Below are 17,292 nucleotides of genomic sequence, written 5' to 3'. Positions count from 1 at the left end.
CGAATGTTGTGGAGCTTGTTAACTCCGGCATTGAGGTGCTCTTGTAGCCCTACACAATTAGTGGTGTTCATCATCCGACAAGAGAGTGTAGAGTGGTTTTATTATGTGATCAATGTTGAGAGTGTCCACTAGTGAAAGTATGATCCCTAGGCCTTGTTTCTAAGCATCGAAATTCCGTTTATTTACTGTTCTGTTGCATGTTTACTCGCTGCCATATTTTATTCAGATTGCTATTACCACTCATATACATCCATACTACTTGTATTTCACTATCTCTTCGCCGAACTAGTGCACCTATACATCTGACAAATGTATTAGGTGTGTTGGGGACACAAGAGACTTCTTGTATCGTGATTGCAGGGTTACTTGAGAGGGATATGTTTGACCTCTTCCTCCCTGAGTTCGATAAACCTTGGGTGATCCACTTAAGGGAAACTTGCTGCTGTTCTACAAACCTCTGCTCTTAGAGGCCCAACACTGTCTACAAGAATAGAAGCACCCGTAGACATCAGTGCCTCTGCTTATGTAGCACCGGAGGGTCCCGACTTCCGGCATGACTGGGCCTTCCTCTTCGAGTCGGTGTAGAAAACTGATGAGAGTTTGGGTCCGTACTCCTGTCTATGAACAATTCCGATTTCTAGTCATAGTAGTATGTTTCTTTGTGCTAGACGGAGAAGTTGTTTGTGCCTGTTGCGATCTGGTCGCTGCTTCTTAATTTCCAGTTCATCCATTGGCAACGGCGCTCTGGTGCATAGGAGCAAGTACTCAGCTGTCCGCTACTCCCTGCAGTATGAAAATCTGCAGGGACGGAGGTGCCATCATAGTTAAACTAATAATCTACTAAAACATCTTTGCAGAATTTACACGGTCAAACATGTTTGTAACATGCATGAGCAACTTATTTGTGTGCGAGTAGTACATTAAAAATAGACCTGTCGCGGATATCTTGGCCCATCGTATTTGAGGCCAGCCGAAACCTTGACAATTTAATTTTAGATCCCATCAGATCAAAGTTTGGCTCGCCGTATTTGTACATAGAGCTAGGCTGACATATGGGATCCATCTCGCGGGAGCGTTCTTAACGTTTCAAAGACGATATGGGATCGAAAGTCAAAGCCAAGTAGCTAAAAAATCAGGGACCAAATCCAAGCAAGCAAACGTTTATTGTACGTAGAGGGTGACATGTGAGACTCATCTGCTAGCAACATCCTCAATGTTAATAAAGATGACAGGGGATCAAAAGGAGAAAGCAAAGTAGCCAGAAACCAGGGGTCAAAAATTAATCCAAGAAAGAAAACATTTATTGAATAGGGAGGCTGACATGTGGGACCCATCTTGCATCAACGGCCTCAACATTTATCGTTTAGAGAGGTTGACATATGGGACTCATTTTTAGTAGTGTCCTCAACGTTAACAAGACGGCAGGAGATTGAAATAAAAATCCAACTATCCAGAAATCAGGTCAAAAGTATCCAAGAAAGGAAAGGTTTATTAGATAGAGGTTGACATATGGGTTAAATGGGTCCCATGAGCCAGCAGCCGGATCAACGTTAACAAGGAGGCAATGGATCCAAAGAAAAAGTCAATTTGCTACAAATCACGAGTGAAAGAAAAATCAAAGAAAGGAAACATTTATCGTTCAGACGGGATGATATGTGGGACCATGATACATCTCCAACGTATCTATAATTTCTGATGTTCCATGCTAGTTTTATGATAATACCTACATGTTTTGCTCACACTTTATAATGATTTTATGCATTTTCCGGTACTAACCTATTAACGAGATGCCAAGGTGCCAGTTCCTGTTTTCTGATGTTTTTGGTTCCAGGAAAGCTATTCGGGCAATATTCTCGGCATTCGACGAAACAAAAGCCAAACCTCCTATTTTACCGACGGACCCAGAACACCGAAGGAGAGACGGAGATGGGCCAAGGGGGCCCCACACCACCTGGCGGCGCAGCCTAGGAGGGGGGCGCGCCCAGCTATGGGGTGGGCCCCTCGGGACCCCTCCGACGCCGCCCTTTCGCCTATATATTCCTCGCGACAATAACTAATATAGAAAACAAAAACAAATTTAGATATTATTGACTAGCCCGCTATCCGCGCCGTTGGTATATAGAAGTCTTAAGTCGCGAATATTCACGCGAGCGCACGCGCTATGTGATAGTGCCACCCTATGTGTGTTTGTTCCATTTTAGATGTCACCAAGAGCTCCCCTTATAAGGTGGTCTCAACTTTCTTGTCTTAGCAATGTGGGACTAAAAGTTTACCATACCTTTGCTACTCACAGAATTTTGAGATGGGCCGCACAACCTGGAATGGGCCATGTTATAACCACGGTCCGTGAAGTCACCCCTAGGCTTTATTTGGACAGTGCATTAGCCGGTACGTGTGCATGCCTGCATTTAAGAGTCTTCTTATATGGTGCATCTTCTTATAGGCTCGCATGGATTTCCTTATGATGTGTCTGATGTCTTGTGTCACTTCTCGAGCTATAATATTGCAACTAGAGTGCCATGTAGCAAAATAAAAAGATCATGTGTTTCAAACTCGATACTTGTGGCCGGTGGTGTGACAAGTTATGCTTAGAAGATGCCAGTTGATGGTTGGCATGCATGCAGTAACATGGAGGGTTCTTGTGTTCTGTCCCTCTCTGGCCACTCATGTCGACCTCACCATCCACTTCTCGCTACTACTCCTTGACGCAATCATGTGTGGCCTTCGTCCCTAGCCAGGAGGTAACATACACGAGTTCCTCGATGGTGTCACTTGAAAAATTAAGCGCCAGATTTTCGTTCAAATTTTGGAGCGCAACTTACAGAGACATTTGTGTTTCAGTTTTCCTCTATACGGGCATCTCCAATGGGCCGACGCAAATGTTCGCGTCCGTTTGCGACTACGCGGACCAAAACTGCGTCTGTACCCCCTTCCAGTGGGGCGATGCATAGTGACCGGATCGTCCACATCGACATAAAGGCGGCCCAAAACTGCGGTAGGTTTGCGTCCGCATGGTCCCACCTGGCAGCAGCACAGATGCTTCGTCTTCGTGGCAGCCTTTCAGGGCGGAGCGCTGCAGCCTTTCAGGGCCGCGTTAATGGCGCGCCTCGGCTTCCGCAAGCGTGCGTTGCTGGGCGGCGGCGAAATGGGAGGACATTGCTGGCGACGCCCATTTTCCCGACCACACCATTGCCAGAGTCCACATTATTCACCCGACCGACGCCATGGGGAAGAAATGTTGGCCGTTCTGCAAAACCAAGAACGGCCACGAGGCTAGCGGCTCACGCTCCAACAAGAAGCTGCGGATCGGGTGGTACATCCGCATCAAGTTCGCGCGTCGCCTGTCGGAGGAAAACCGGCCGGTGCCATGGTCGAACGCAAAACTGCTGGAGGAGGCTGGTACCTCAACTCCAGGCGTGTGCCGGTCCTCCCGTGCCACGCGAGGGCGAGAGCGCCATGATGAGGTGCGCCGCCGCTGAGCCATCTTGCCATCAGTCGATCTCCGTCAAGATCCGGCGTACGCGCTAGACTCCTACAACTGGATCTCGTTCGGGATGTGGTAGTTCGACGCGCGCCGCCGAGCTGGATACCTCGGCGACCTCGACTACTTCGACCGATGTGGTTTCAGCTCTGTCTCTCCGATCTACGGGTCTCATATATATCGATGGTTGTTGTTTTGGTGCGCCAATCCTTTGGGGCCTTAGCAGGATCACTGTTCATTTGTCTACTACAACAAGCTCCATTACGATTTACGACAAGCTTTGACTAGCTCAGATGATGGAGGGGCAAGGACGGTGGCGCGGCCTCGGCTCGCGCTAGTGTTTGTTGTTGCCGCTAGGTAGTCTAAAGACACATTTGTAATTTTTATTATGTTTTGGGTTCTGTGTACTACTATAAATGATTAGAAATAGATCGGTGGATTTTTCCAAAAAATATACATAAACTGACATTGTGAACATGTGTTTCCATTTACATATATTTTGTTCGCTAGCATCAAAGCCACAGGTGGAATATAAAAAATCATACATAGAGGCAAGCACGAAATATTGCGGGATCACGACAGCTATGGCTCTAATTAAACAGAGCCCTTGTTTCGCTGTTCTGGGGTCATTCATTTTTTAAAGCAAAATTCGTACATATATACACACTGTACTGAAGCTTAGTCTTCCCCATGATCGTGAAGCTAATTGGTTGTTGTGATCTTCTATATCTTTTGTATCATTGTTGTCTACAAGACTACAACCGGTGGCTTATGTGAAGGATATCATACATTTATATGTTTAATTAGTTTGAACATGAATGGAAAGTCCTATATAATTTATCTTAGAATATAGATATAAAATTCAATAGAGTTCGTATGAAAGTAAAACTAATCAATGTTATTACATGTTTCAGATATAAACACACATAAACCAGTGGAGAAATGACTAATGTAGTGGTATGTCAAAATCAGTGCTAGTGGTGCGTATGTGGCACACCACACAAATGTGGTGCAACTGGTACAAGTTACTAGTGGTGTGCCAGCCTCATGCCACTAGTAAAGTATACATCTTATGTGAAGTTAATTGGTTGTTGTGATCTTCTATATTTTATCGTATATTCATATGATCGCCCTTTGATATAAGCATCAAGAAACGGCACGGCCCAGAACATCGACCATAGTTGTGGCACACAAGCAGAGTGCAGAATTAAGGCAGGCAGACGTACTGGGTACTGCAGCACAGCACAGAGCAGAAGAGATGATAGGGTGGGGCGACGTGTACAAGGTGGTGGGCGGCATGGCGCCGCTCTACTTCGCCCTGGGCCTGGGCTACTGCTCGGTGCGGTGGTGGAAGCTCTACACGCGAGACCAATGCGACGCCCTGAACCATCTCGCCACCTACTTCGCTGTACCCTTCTTCGCCTTCGACTTGGCGGCGCGCATGGACCCCTACGGCCCTACACCGTCAACTACCGCGTCCTGGCGGCGGACGCGCTCTCCAAGCTTGCCATCGTGCTTGCCCTCGCCGCCTGGGCCATCGCCGCATGGACCACGCGATGCGGCGGCACCGGAGGCAGCGGCCGGGACCGGGAGTTCGTCTCTTCCTGGTGCATTACCGACTACTCGCTTACGGCCCTCAACAACTCGCTCGTCGTGGGGGTGCCGCTGATGGAAGGCATGTTTGGCCAGTGGGGGCGCAACCTCATCGTGCAGATATCGGTGGCGCAGTTCGTCTTCTACTTCCCTCTGCTGCTGCTAGCGTTCGAGGTGAGGCGAGCCAGCGGTGGCGCTTGGAAGCTGGGCGAGGACGTGCAGGCGAGGGACGACGTGGAGGGCGGCCTGGAGGAGAGGAGGCCTGAGGTGCTTATCTTGCCGTTGCTCAGAGTGGTGTTGCTCAACATGACACGGAATCCCAGCGTCTACGCCGGTGTCCTCGGGGTTGCATGGTCGTGTGTCACACACAGGTACGTATTTTGATTGTTTTAACCAATCAATACATAACCTCCGTTCATAAATATAAGTGTATTTTTAATTTTTATGATAAAATGGACATTCTTTACTTTTACCAACGTTATACAAAAACATAGAAATATTTATGTCATAAACAAAAAAATTCAAGATGCATCTGCTGATACTAATTTCTATGTCCTAAATATTGCTATTTTTATAAAGTTAAGCAATCAAACTTTAAAAAAACACTTAGGAGAAAACTTAAAAATACACATATTCATGGATGGAGGGATTAATTAAGTAACTAGCTGGAGGACTCCCGACCGTACGTGTATCTGTTAACTATGTGATATTATGTACTCCATCCGATCTGAAATAAGCGTCGGACATGATACTTTACAAAACGACCATCAAGTTTTATTTTCTCTCAACTCGCGTACTCCACGCTCTATCTCTCAATTCGAAAATTCTTTTTTCAGCTTTTTTCCAGCATATTAGAATACATATTTGACAGCAGTATATATTTACAACACAGTTCATATTTGTACAGCAGCACATGCAATATGAGAAGCACATAGAGAGTCAAGTATCATTTCGGTATCAATACACAAATACACAAGTCTCGTTCCGGAATGTTGATTCATACAACACATGTGCATATGCAACACCGAACGACGAAGTTTCACAAAGTTAGAAGTCTCGGTACATAGTCGTCACAAGCTAGTATCGTCATACACCTCACAATGTAGGTCCTAACCTAAACTACAATCACATAGAACATGACCAACATGGTCATGATGACCATCATCACGAAGGCCATGGTCTTCATCCGGTTCCTCCTCATGTCCCTCATCTCTCCCGCTACATAACGGGTGTATCTTCCTTCCGCCTCCACCCTAGTGGGGTATCCCTTGTAGTTGTTGCCGCTGAAACGGTGCACCTGTCTCCGACTAGTCCTCCCGATCGTCGTAGACTCCGAGAACCCTCCCCTTGTACACGACATATGTCGTCGGCATCTCCATTCACAAGACAAGTAAAACGTTAGTACCAATGCAATGAACAAGTGCCAACTCAAATAAGAGACAAGTAGTACGAACTAAATAGCATGTGCCTCATACTTTGTTGGTCGAAATAAATAATAACATACAGGGATGGGGTCAGCGAGGCTAGGTAGGATGCACAATAGATTGATATTTGTGGCCATCACACCAAGCCTCACTGGCCCCACCCCGGAGTGTACAAGTGACCGAACATTTTAATCATCGGCCAATGCAATTAAGAAGTGCGAACTCAAATAAAAGACAAGTAGTACGAATTAAATAGCGTGCCTCATACTTTGTCGGTCGAAACAAATATTAACATCCAGGGATGGAGTCAGTTAGGCTAGGTAGAATGCACAAGAGATTGATACTTGTGGCCATCGCACCAAGGCTCACTGGCTCCACCCCCGAGTGTACGAGTGACCGAACATTCTAATCATCGGCGAACTCCAAATACGAGGCAAGTAGTGGTCGAGTAAATGCAAATAATTATGAAGCTATCTACGCCATAATCTTGAAATATATAGCATAGTAAATGAAACTATAGACACATGTTCACATGCACATTCATACAACTAAATAAGAGCAACAAGTCGATTCTATTGGAATATATAGCAATTATTACAATATGGAAGTTCAAGGACATATCGTTCAAGCTTTAGCAAGTGTTCCCGTCGTAGGATCAGGTTGTACGCCTAGGGGGGAATGGACGGCAGCCCTCAAGCGAGTTGAACGGCCTCTCATCACGCGACATCTCCAAGCGGAGTTCTATCTCGTCATTAGGTGGTAGACCGTAGTCGTAGAAGAACTCGCCAGACCTACCGTTGACATCCTGCAGGATTACCGTGCAAATGAACTGCTGGATGCGACCCCAGTTCTTTCTAATCTCTCTATCAGGGACATGCATCCGCCATGTTTGCAAACCTGTTTCTGAGATTCTCTGGCAGCAACATGTCATCTGCGTACTTTATGTACTCCTGCATCTGAAGGATGGCGTACCACGCGTCCATCCCATTGTCTTGCGTCGACTGCCTGAGGCAGGGGAAGTTGGTTGTGTGGGTTAAGACCAAGCCTCCTCGGGATTTCCTCTCTACTTTGAGGGGGCCTGCCTTGTTGGCGAAGCCGGTGAGAGCATCATTGAGAAGGGCCCTGATGTGGGTGTAGTCTTTCTTGCGGTCCCTACCCGAGTCGAGATAGACTGCATGCGAGTGTTGCGGGTGCACGGCGATGAGGGTGCAGAACTTGTCTCTGCGGAAAACACACGGATTAACCTTTGGAAATGCAAATGGAGATATAGGATAGAATGGTGATGGGGGACTAGCGAGTGATTACTTACTCGGGAAGTAAGGGATGAGAATGGCGCCCTTTTTAATGTTCACCAGCATGAAATCCTCGACTCGCTGGGTGGCAATCGCGCGATCCCCAGCGTTGCAGATGATGCTCTCCCGCATATAGAAGGGGTCCATTATCGCGATGGTCGGCGTCCCCTCCTTAACAATCTGGGAAGACAAGCTAAGAGCAACTAGGCGAACCACACTAAAGTGGAGCACTTGCATGCGATAGATGCTGAAGATGTCGTTGAACCGGATGAAGCACAAGTCCGCGGGGTACTTCTCGACGAAGTTCATGCCAGTTGGCACCTTCGCCACGAAGAGAGGGTAAGCGAGGATCTTTTGATTTGAGAAGAATGTTCTCCACATGCCCGACAGGTCTCATGCAAGCTCCTCATATCCGGGGTGAGTTTCTTCAGGACATGCTCCGGCAAGATCGGTTCACCCAAGTGATGCAGAGGTCGCCAATTGTTTGGCAACTTGTCAAGGAGTGGGACCTTGTCCTTGGATTTGGCCACCGCCTTGTCTTGGGCGTCCTTCTTATTTGCCCTCTTCCTCTTCTTGGGTTGTAGTGCTGGACCATCCATCGCCGTAGTGGCCGTAGCACGGAGTGTGTTTGGGCTCATCATATTTTTGACGGCGGCGGTGGCGACCTCCTCAGATTTTCCTCCTCAGCCGTTTCTTGAGAATCGAACAGCCTTCTTGGAGCACACATATTTCGAGGCCGGCGCATCCTCATGGACAAATTGTGAAGACGTAGGAATATCCCATTGGAAGTTCTCACGTTCGTATTCCTCGGCCTCTGGCGCAGCTGGCTGTTGTGGTGGGGCGCTGACCTCTGGCGCAGCTGGCCGTTCTGGTGGGGCGATGACCACCGGCGCCGCTGGCTGTCATGGAGGGACGCTGACATGTGGCGCCACAAGGTGCTTGTCTTTGCTTGCCGTCGACCCCGAGTAGGTGTTGATCCGAATTAGGGTCTTCGGCCATAGCAGTACCCAACCCTTCAGTGAGGCCAGATTCAACGGGCTATCGTCATCGGCACCATGCGGTTGATTAGGAGGAAACAAATCCTCATAGCCCGGTAACGCCCGATCCACTTCAACCCGATAAAACGTCATCCGCCATATCTCGTGTGTGCCACTTCTTATCCAGGGGCCGAAGGATGGACCCCCTCGCGACGTCTTTGAGTTCGTCGTTTACTCTCATCAGGAAGGTGCATGGCGTTGAGAGCGCCTGCGAGAACATGTGTATGGCGTTAGAGAGAGGGCAAGGATGATGAAACTAATATATTAACTTGATGTACACATTAGTTAATTACCGTGAGGGCGTTGAGCTCGGCTAATGTCGACGGGTGCTCAATCCGCTCTTCATCATTCAACACTGCCTCCTTTCTTTCTGCGTGCCAGCGCATGAGCTTTGCTTCCTTGCGGTCCGCGTAGAACCGTTGAAGCCGGGGGGCGAGCGGGAAGTACCACACAACTTTCCGAGGAGCTTTCTTCTTCCCTTTCTTGTACCGTTCAGCTTCACACACAGGACATTTGGTATTGTCCATGTGCTCCTTGCGATACATGATATAGTCGTTGATGCAGGCGTGATACTTTTCGTGGGGTAAGTCGAGAGGGCACGTGATTCTCTTGGCCTCGGCTAGACTACCAGGACACGTGTTCCCGGCAGGAAGGAGATCTTTCACGTATTCCAGGATGTCGTCGACGCTTGTGTCCGTCCATCCGTGTTTCGCCTTCATCCGCAGCACATCGAGAGCTACTCTCAAGCGAGACTCCCCAACCCGCGACCTGAGTCGTACAACGGAGTATTCGAGTCTATCTCGAGTTGCTCAAGCTTTGATTTTCGCTTGGCGCCTTTCGTCTTTTCGAGAAGCAGATCTTGAAGATGAGGGTCCCGCACGACTGAAGCTAGCGGCACCTCTTCGTCGTCGTCAAGGTTATTGCCGTCGTCAAGGTTATCGTCATGTGCGACAAACTCTTCATCGTCATCAATATCATGATGCCCTCCTTCTTGCCGGCCATTTTTACCACCTGCCGCCGTCGCCCCATTGACCTCCGCGCCATCATCACTCATCCATTGAGTGTGTCCATGCATGAAACCATTAGTGAGCAGGTGCCCCTGCAATTTGCCTGAATACGGGTCAAACCATTTCCCTCGTTTGCATCTCCGGCACGGACACAATACCTCTGTGCGGTTATTTTCATACATGTCGATGATCGCGTGTTTCAGATATCTCATCACGATGCTTTCACTCATCTCGATAACCATTATCGCCTGCATGGTAAGATTACATAATTGATTAGAACCATGCATCCGTCGGTAGTTTTCACGGAAAATTTCGGCATGACCTTCCTACACGGTAGGACATAGGAGCGCCAGAAATGTGCCGAAACGGAAACTTAAAGAATCAACATTTCAGCGCAACGTTGGCAACTCATTTTCAACGCCAACACACACAAGCACAAGCACAACATATATATATATGCCACACACGAGAGCTTTGCTTCAAATGTCCAACATACGTCGATTTCATTCCTCAATTTGTTCATTAATCACCTATTTGTTTGATATATTCGTCAACGAGATCGAGACGTCGCGCCGCTACCACGGCGTATGGAAGCCGACTTTCTAGATCTAGATCTAGATTGAGCGGTCAATGCGGGATAGTAGATCTAGATCTACATAGGGGGATGTGGGAGATGCATGTAGGAAGGGAAGATTTGCTCAAAAAATATGATTTTGTTTGGTCAAATTGGTGAAATTGGGGATAGAAATGGGCAAAAATGAGCTGGGTTGGGAGAAGGCTCGGGTTTGTGTGGAGGAGTGGAGTGGTAGTAGTGGGGGAGTGGTTGTTGAGCAGAAATAACTGCCCAGGTTACTGCCGGCGCACCAGGGCATGGGTGCGCCGGCAGCACATAGCCCTTTCGGCTATATCACCCCCGGGCCAGGCCCAAGCATCATTGCCGGCGCACCAGCCCAGGGGTGCGCCGGCAATAGCGCATTTTCCGCCGGCGCACCCCTGGGCTGGTGCGCCGGCAATGATGCTTGGGCCTGGCCCGAATCGGCCGCGGCCATGCCAGGAAATAGCGCCAGTGCGTCTACTCCTCTGGTGCGCCGGCAGAAGGCCTGCATCCCCGGCGCGGCTGAATAGAGGTGCGCCGGCAACACTGGCTACCGGCGCACGTCCATGGTGGTGCGCCGACACCTACTGCCTCCAACTATATGCTTTTTCCTAGTAGTGATTGGAAGATCCGCCTTGTCGAGCTAGGGCTCTCCAAATCGCCCCTAGTTTCGCCGATTCCCAACTCCGGCCATCGGTCAATTTCTTCGATTTCGGGAGCTCCGGGCGTTCTCTTGCCTTTTTGATCCTCCATTGACCTTCCTCGTTCCCTGTCCTCTCGGTCCATTCGTCCATCTGCTTCCCCTTCCCAATGAACCCATTGGTGTTAACCTCCTTTCTCTCTCGCAGATTTTCGCCATCGGCGGCTCTCCGGTGACTTCCGGCGCAAAGTCCACCCTCTCCAGGTTTTGTGTGAAGGTCTTCGTAGTTCACGCCTGCTCCCGCTCCCTGTCTCGCTCTGGAACACGAAATCCGTGCTCAACATGCTCTCTGACATGGCCGCTTCGAGCCATGCTAGAAATTCTTTTCCTGAATTTAGAAGGGCTTAAGCACAAAACGTATTTGTATTAGTCTCCCAACACTTTTTTAGGATCGGAGGGAGTATTATTTTACCCTTACAGTTGCACTGATATATTATTTTTAAAGCCCCCACCGCAAAGAACTAAAAGAAAGCATTTTATCTAAAATAATTAAACAAACATAATTTCCATCCTTAGAAGCAATGTGATTTTATGCTTAGTGTCAAATGATTCTAAGTGTTTCTTCACGTTATCATGGGACATTAACTTGTGCATATGTTCATGAAATGCTACTCGCACTTTACACATTCTTATGTGCTTGCACTGGTTTCAACTGACTTTATTATTCTTGCACATACATCAGACTTCTTATCATGTAGAATTTTATATACAAATCGCCACTTTCATATAAATGTATCCTGAAACTTTAAGTTTCTATGAATTTTATACGGAGTTTATATAAAAGCAAATTGATTATGAATATGCTTTGTGTAATTAATAAATGTGTATCCTTTATCCCCTGGTCAGAGAGTCATGTAAATAGCTCATGTATTGTTTTGATGCTACCGTATTTCTACTGATGTTCATGTCGGTACATTTGTACATGTATACTTAGACCTACCATAGTGTGGGTAACATATATAGTAACATGCATGCCACCTAGAAAAAATAGATGACATGAAATTATTAAAAAATAAAGAAACAACAGAGTAACATAATATGTTACCATCACCTAGAGGTTCACAATAGAATAGATAATGACTATATAACGTAAAAAAAAGGTCTCATATCTGCGCCATGGTATATGTTGCTATCCACTTTAGTAGTCTTAGGTGGAATTCCTAATATGCATGCACATATAGCATGGATTGGTTGGTTATGTGGTTGCCTCAGTTGGTTCCAAATGTTCAATTTATGAATAGATGAGGAATTCAAATGTGTATCATTATTGTCTAGAACCATTAGCCTATGTGAAGGATATCATAAATTTATATGTTTAATTATTTTGAACATGAATGATAATTTCTATATAATTATCTTAGAACATTGATATACAATTCAATAGAGTTTGTATGGAAGTAAAATTAATCAATGTTATTATATATTTCGGATATATACATACATACATTCATACACTAGTCGAGAAATTACTAATATATATAGTGGTATGCCAAAATCAGTGTTAGTGGTGTGTACGTATGTGGTACACCAATAATATGGTGCAACTGGTACAAGTTACTAGTGGTGTGCTAGCCTCATGCCACTAGTAACATATATACTAGTGTTGTGCAAGTATAACAAGCCACTAGTAACATATATAATGTTGTTGTGCAAGTATGACAAGACACTAGTAACAGAAATAGGAGCGGCGTGCCACTGCAGTAGCAACAATTCGAAAAATAGAAGAAAACTGCTACCTTTATTGAATTTAGCAACAATAATAGCATATAACTAGCTAGAGTAGCATATTGTTGACATTCATCGATCAACTAGCATATCACTAGCTACCTAGCCATCTAGCCAGAGTCATCATCACTAGGCTCCTCGGAGTAATGCAGAGTGATCATGTCGTCATCTCTGGGACCGCGGTCTTCAGATTCGGAAGAGAACGAGTTCTAGCGGGACTTACTAAAGAAATATATGGTGTCATAACCATGGCCGAGATAAAACTTGCACCTTGTCTCAACTTTCATCCCGTAGAGTTCTACAAGTTCTCTCCAACATAGGCAACTAAAATAGGATCGGTCTACCTCGTTAATGACTTGAACCCTACCGATCCTTGTGGGCACTATCGGCTAGAACAAGGTAAAATCAAATGGTTCTTGGTAAAAAAATTGTCTCTGTTGACACGGTCCATGAAGTCACATATTGCGCTGTAGGGATGGCCTGAGAAAAAAAAACAAGAATTAGCTAGACATTTCATGGGAGAAACTATAAACAACTCAGGCACAACATGTTGACTTAGAACATACCGTCCTAGTTTCAAATTTCTAGCAAGCGTTATGAAAAACTTCTTATCATTGAACTTGGTGTAGCCACAATGAACGCACATGGGATCCATCTGGTGAATAATCACGTTTATAAAGATTAAAGAAAGGAACATTAAGTAGTTCTAAACTCTAGCATTATATGTTTCATATTAAACATAAGATATTGTAAACTCTTGTAAGATCAGTTGCATATTAAGCATAAAACATTATAAACTCTAGTTCGATAAGTTGCATATTAAACATAAAACAGCCTATAATTTAGAAACTTGCTCTAGTGCCTAAATATCTCTAGAGCTCCTCATCCTCCTCGAGCTCATCCTAGTCTCGATGTCATTCGATTCATCAAAAGACCACTAGGTGTCCTCCGGCTCGTCCCGCTGGCATGAGACAGAGGGGTTGGCCTCCTGACCATCCTGCTAGCGCACCCGCGCCGTCAGACCCAAACACCTGGTGGTTGTATGCCACCACAAGAGGATCATTGGAGTAATGCACCATGTAGGGGTCGTCCATCAATAACTCCAGATGGTGCCTATCCTTCTTCTCGGCCTCTTAGTGGCTAGGCTGATATCAAAGCACGCTACTCAGTCATAGCCGTGCACTGCCATCTCCGGGGTCTTCCACGTGCCAAGATAAGGCTTCTTCCCACCACTATGATCTCCATCCCTACGTGGGTGACTTCTTCACCTTCTTTCACATACCATGGAACTGCTGTTGTTCCATGTTATGCATGGTATCGAGAGCTAACCAATAATAAGTAAAAATTAGTTACTCCATGGAGTATTAAAATTGACGAAAAATTGGCATGATCTTTAATAAATATCGGACATATTGAGGGCCACAATTTTAATGAAACAAACATTTTTCCAAAATGTTGGCTGTCATTTTGAACATCTTCCAAACAACTCCGTTTGAACAATAATAGTACATAACAAGATTGTGACAAAAAATTCTACTAAATCTAGTATAATCTAAATCACAATATTATAAATTCAATAATCTAAAATGTAAATCTATATTGTACACTAAACACTAGACATTTTAAAAAATTTCTAAAATATGAATCCACAATGTTTTTAGTTCCACTAATCTAAAAAATATATATATATCAACATTAGACACATCACAATTTTTCTAAACATTTAAATTACTAAATCAATTAAAAATAGAGGAGGGGAGGCTCACCTCGACTGGGATGTAGGAAACCGGCAAGGATGCTGGTGTGCTGATTTGGTGATGAGGACGCAGGTGCGGCGACAACGTGGCGAGGAAGCGGGTGTGGCAAGGAGAGGCTGGAAGATCGCGGGAGATGTGGGGGCGCAAGAGAGTAGCATCCGGTTGTGGAGGCAGCGACGTGAGAGAGGAGCATCTGGTGGCGTCAGTGGGTGCTAGGGTTTGGGGATGAGGATGAGGAGAGCGGCTAGATAGTGAGTATGGGAGGCCAGCCATGGGTATGGTGTGGTGTGGTCGCACGTAGCCTAGCTATGCTGGGCAGGGCGGTGACCATGTCACTAGTAAGGAAATGCTAGCGATGTGACCACGGTGTTTTCTTTGGCAGGCACGCCACCCGTAAGTAACTAGGTAGCATTGTGCACCTAAACACCACTACTATTTTTTCCCTATAGGACTGTTGGTCCCACTTACCAATGCTGTTTTCTTTGGCAGACACACCACCAGTAAGTAACTAGGTGGCACCATGCACCTAAACACGCCACTGATATTTTGAGAAAATACCTGTGGTCTTCCCATCGTAATGCGCCACTAATGATTTGTCTCCTATAGGGGTTTACCTACTACTGACATCTACCATCTATTCTAATTACTCCTTTTGAATATCTTCTATTTGCAATCTCTTGGTTCTTCAGATAATGGCATACATATCTACCGAAAATTTTCAGCTATTTTATTTTAAATGTCCTCTTTTGCATTGATATGTGTGGACAAAAATAACATGTATTAGAAAACATTACAATGTTATTGATCATACAGTTTGAACGGAGATGAAGACAGAACTAACTTTCCCTTGTATGATCAAAGCTTAAGGGCTAAAATAAAACCGGTCATCACTTTGAACCTATGCACTTCTTGCACTTACGTACTCATAGCCTCCGCATTGGGCGAGGGACCAGGTAGGTCTGTGGCGGCTTGGAACGGTTGATGTCGAGGTGGCTGCCCCTCGAGCGGTTGGAGATGTTGTTGGGCACACTACTCTCTCGGGCATGCGTGTCCAGGTCAGATCTGGTCAGGCGGTCTTGGGTCTAGCGCATCCCCACGGTATGTGGCTAGTGCTCTCCATACCGTTGCCGATGCGCAGGGGCATGGACGGCAGGGGCAGCGACTCTGGATGGAGAGGCTGCATGTCTAGCCCAGCGGCGGCGAGCAACACTGCGGCGGTGGTGGCACATCCCCTTGGCTACTTGGGCAGTGTTGGGAGGGCGACGGGTACTCCTGGTGTTGTTGTCGTCGTGGTGGTGGTACCCTGGCTAGACTTGGAGAACTCAAGTTGGTGGCACCGTCCCTCCTTTGGGTGGCACGATTGACGTGGTCCTAAGCGAAATCTCTGGCTACAGCACCGGCGGTGGTGACACCTATCGGTATCGTATCCCTCCTTGTGGGAGTTGTTGTTGGTATCCTCCATGTGGCTGGGTTCCGGATGAAAACCCTGGTCCGTTTTTCGGACTCGACATCAGCGGCGCAACACGATGTTACCCTATTTTTGTAAGAGGGTTCCTCACTACCTTGTATTGATTCAGCCTTTATTTATAAAAAAAACAGGACAAAAATGCTATTTCGAGGGATTAGAATGCATGTAATATAATTTTATTCTATTTTTGTCACAGGCCACCTTGTTCTTATTAATGAAAAGGAAAAGATTTTGCCTGTTTTCAAAAAAGGACTATTCCGTTTGATTTTCATTTGTACCATGATATTTCACAATATTTATTCATTTCCTAAAATATTGTCCGTTTCTTTGAACCCCGCATCACTTCAGAAATTTCTTTGATACCACTTAGCATTTGTCTGAACTTTTCATTATTCATTACTTAATTTTGTGCACATATAGGTGGCACATCGAGACTCCAAGCATCATCGAGGGCTCGGTGTTGATCATATCAAGGACGGGGCTTGGACTCCGCATGTTCAGCATCGGTATGCTAGAAGCAGTAGATAAGTAGGGCAGAACAATCACAAGAAAAGATGAGTAGAATATATATTTTGCATTAACTAGGTGAACTGTAGGCCAGTTCATGGCGCTGCAGGAGAGGATCATCGCCTGCGGGACTAGCCTGACCGCGCTGGGCATGGTGCTGCGATTCATCGTCGGCCCGGCTGCCACCGCCGCGGCAGCGGCTGCTCTGGGGCTCCGCGGAGACGTCCTGCGTGCTACCACCTGCATCAAACTACGGCGCGATTGCATAAACCTGAATGATCACTGAATGTTCTTGCCACTTATGGTGATTATTGTCCACAGGCCACCCTTCCTCAATCCATCACTGCGTTTGGGTACGCGAGGGTGTATGGCCTGCACGCTGATGTACTTAGCACCGGGTAAGTTGTTATGTGTTGGGTGAATTAGCTTAATAGTATAAGTAAATCCGCTTGTTTCGGTAACTGAATGTGTATCTTTTTGTTGAATCTTCCAGGGTAATATTTGGGACATTGGTGTCGCTGCCCGTGTTAATTCTATATAATATTGCTCTGGGCTTCGTTTGATAAAGCATGCCAAGAATCACCACCTTCCTTCGAATTGGGAGATGAGTAAATTGCATATACTCAGTGTCCAGTTTGTCTGAAACCTAAGGTGTAACTCTGATCTTCTATAGATAGACACTGATCACTCCTACGGTCATGTGTAA

The 17,292-nt window shown here is 46.2% G+C and overlaps 1 pseudogene; it reads left to right on the top strand.

The window, feature by feature from the left end:
- Window positions 1-4,739: 4,739 nt before the first annotated feature.
- Window positions 4,740-17,292, top strand: LOC124657274 (annotated as a pseudogene).

Source organism: Lolium rigidum, chromosome 5, assembly GCF_022539505.1.
Source record: "Lolium rigidum isolate FL_2022 chromosome 5, APGP_CSIRO_Lrig_0.1, whole genome shotgun sequence".
Taxonomy (NCBI): domain Eukaryota; kingdom Viridiplantae; phylum Streptophyta; class Magnoliopsida; order Poales; family Poaceae; genus Lolium; species Lolium rigidum.
The sequence above is the reverse complement of the archived record's forward strand: the minus strand, read 5'-3'. Positions and strand labels throughout refer to the sequence as shown.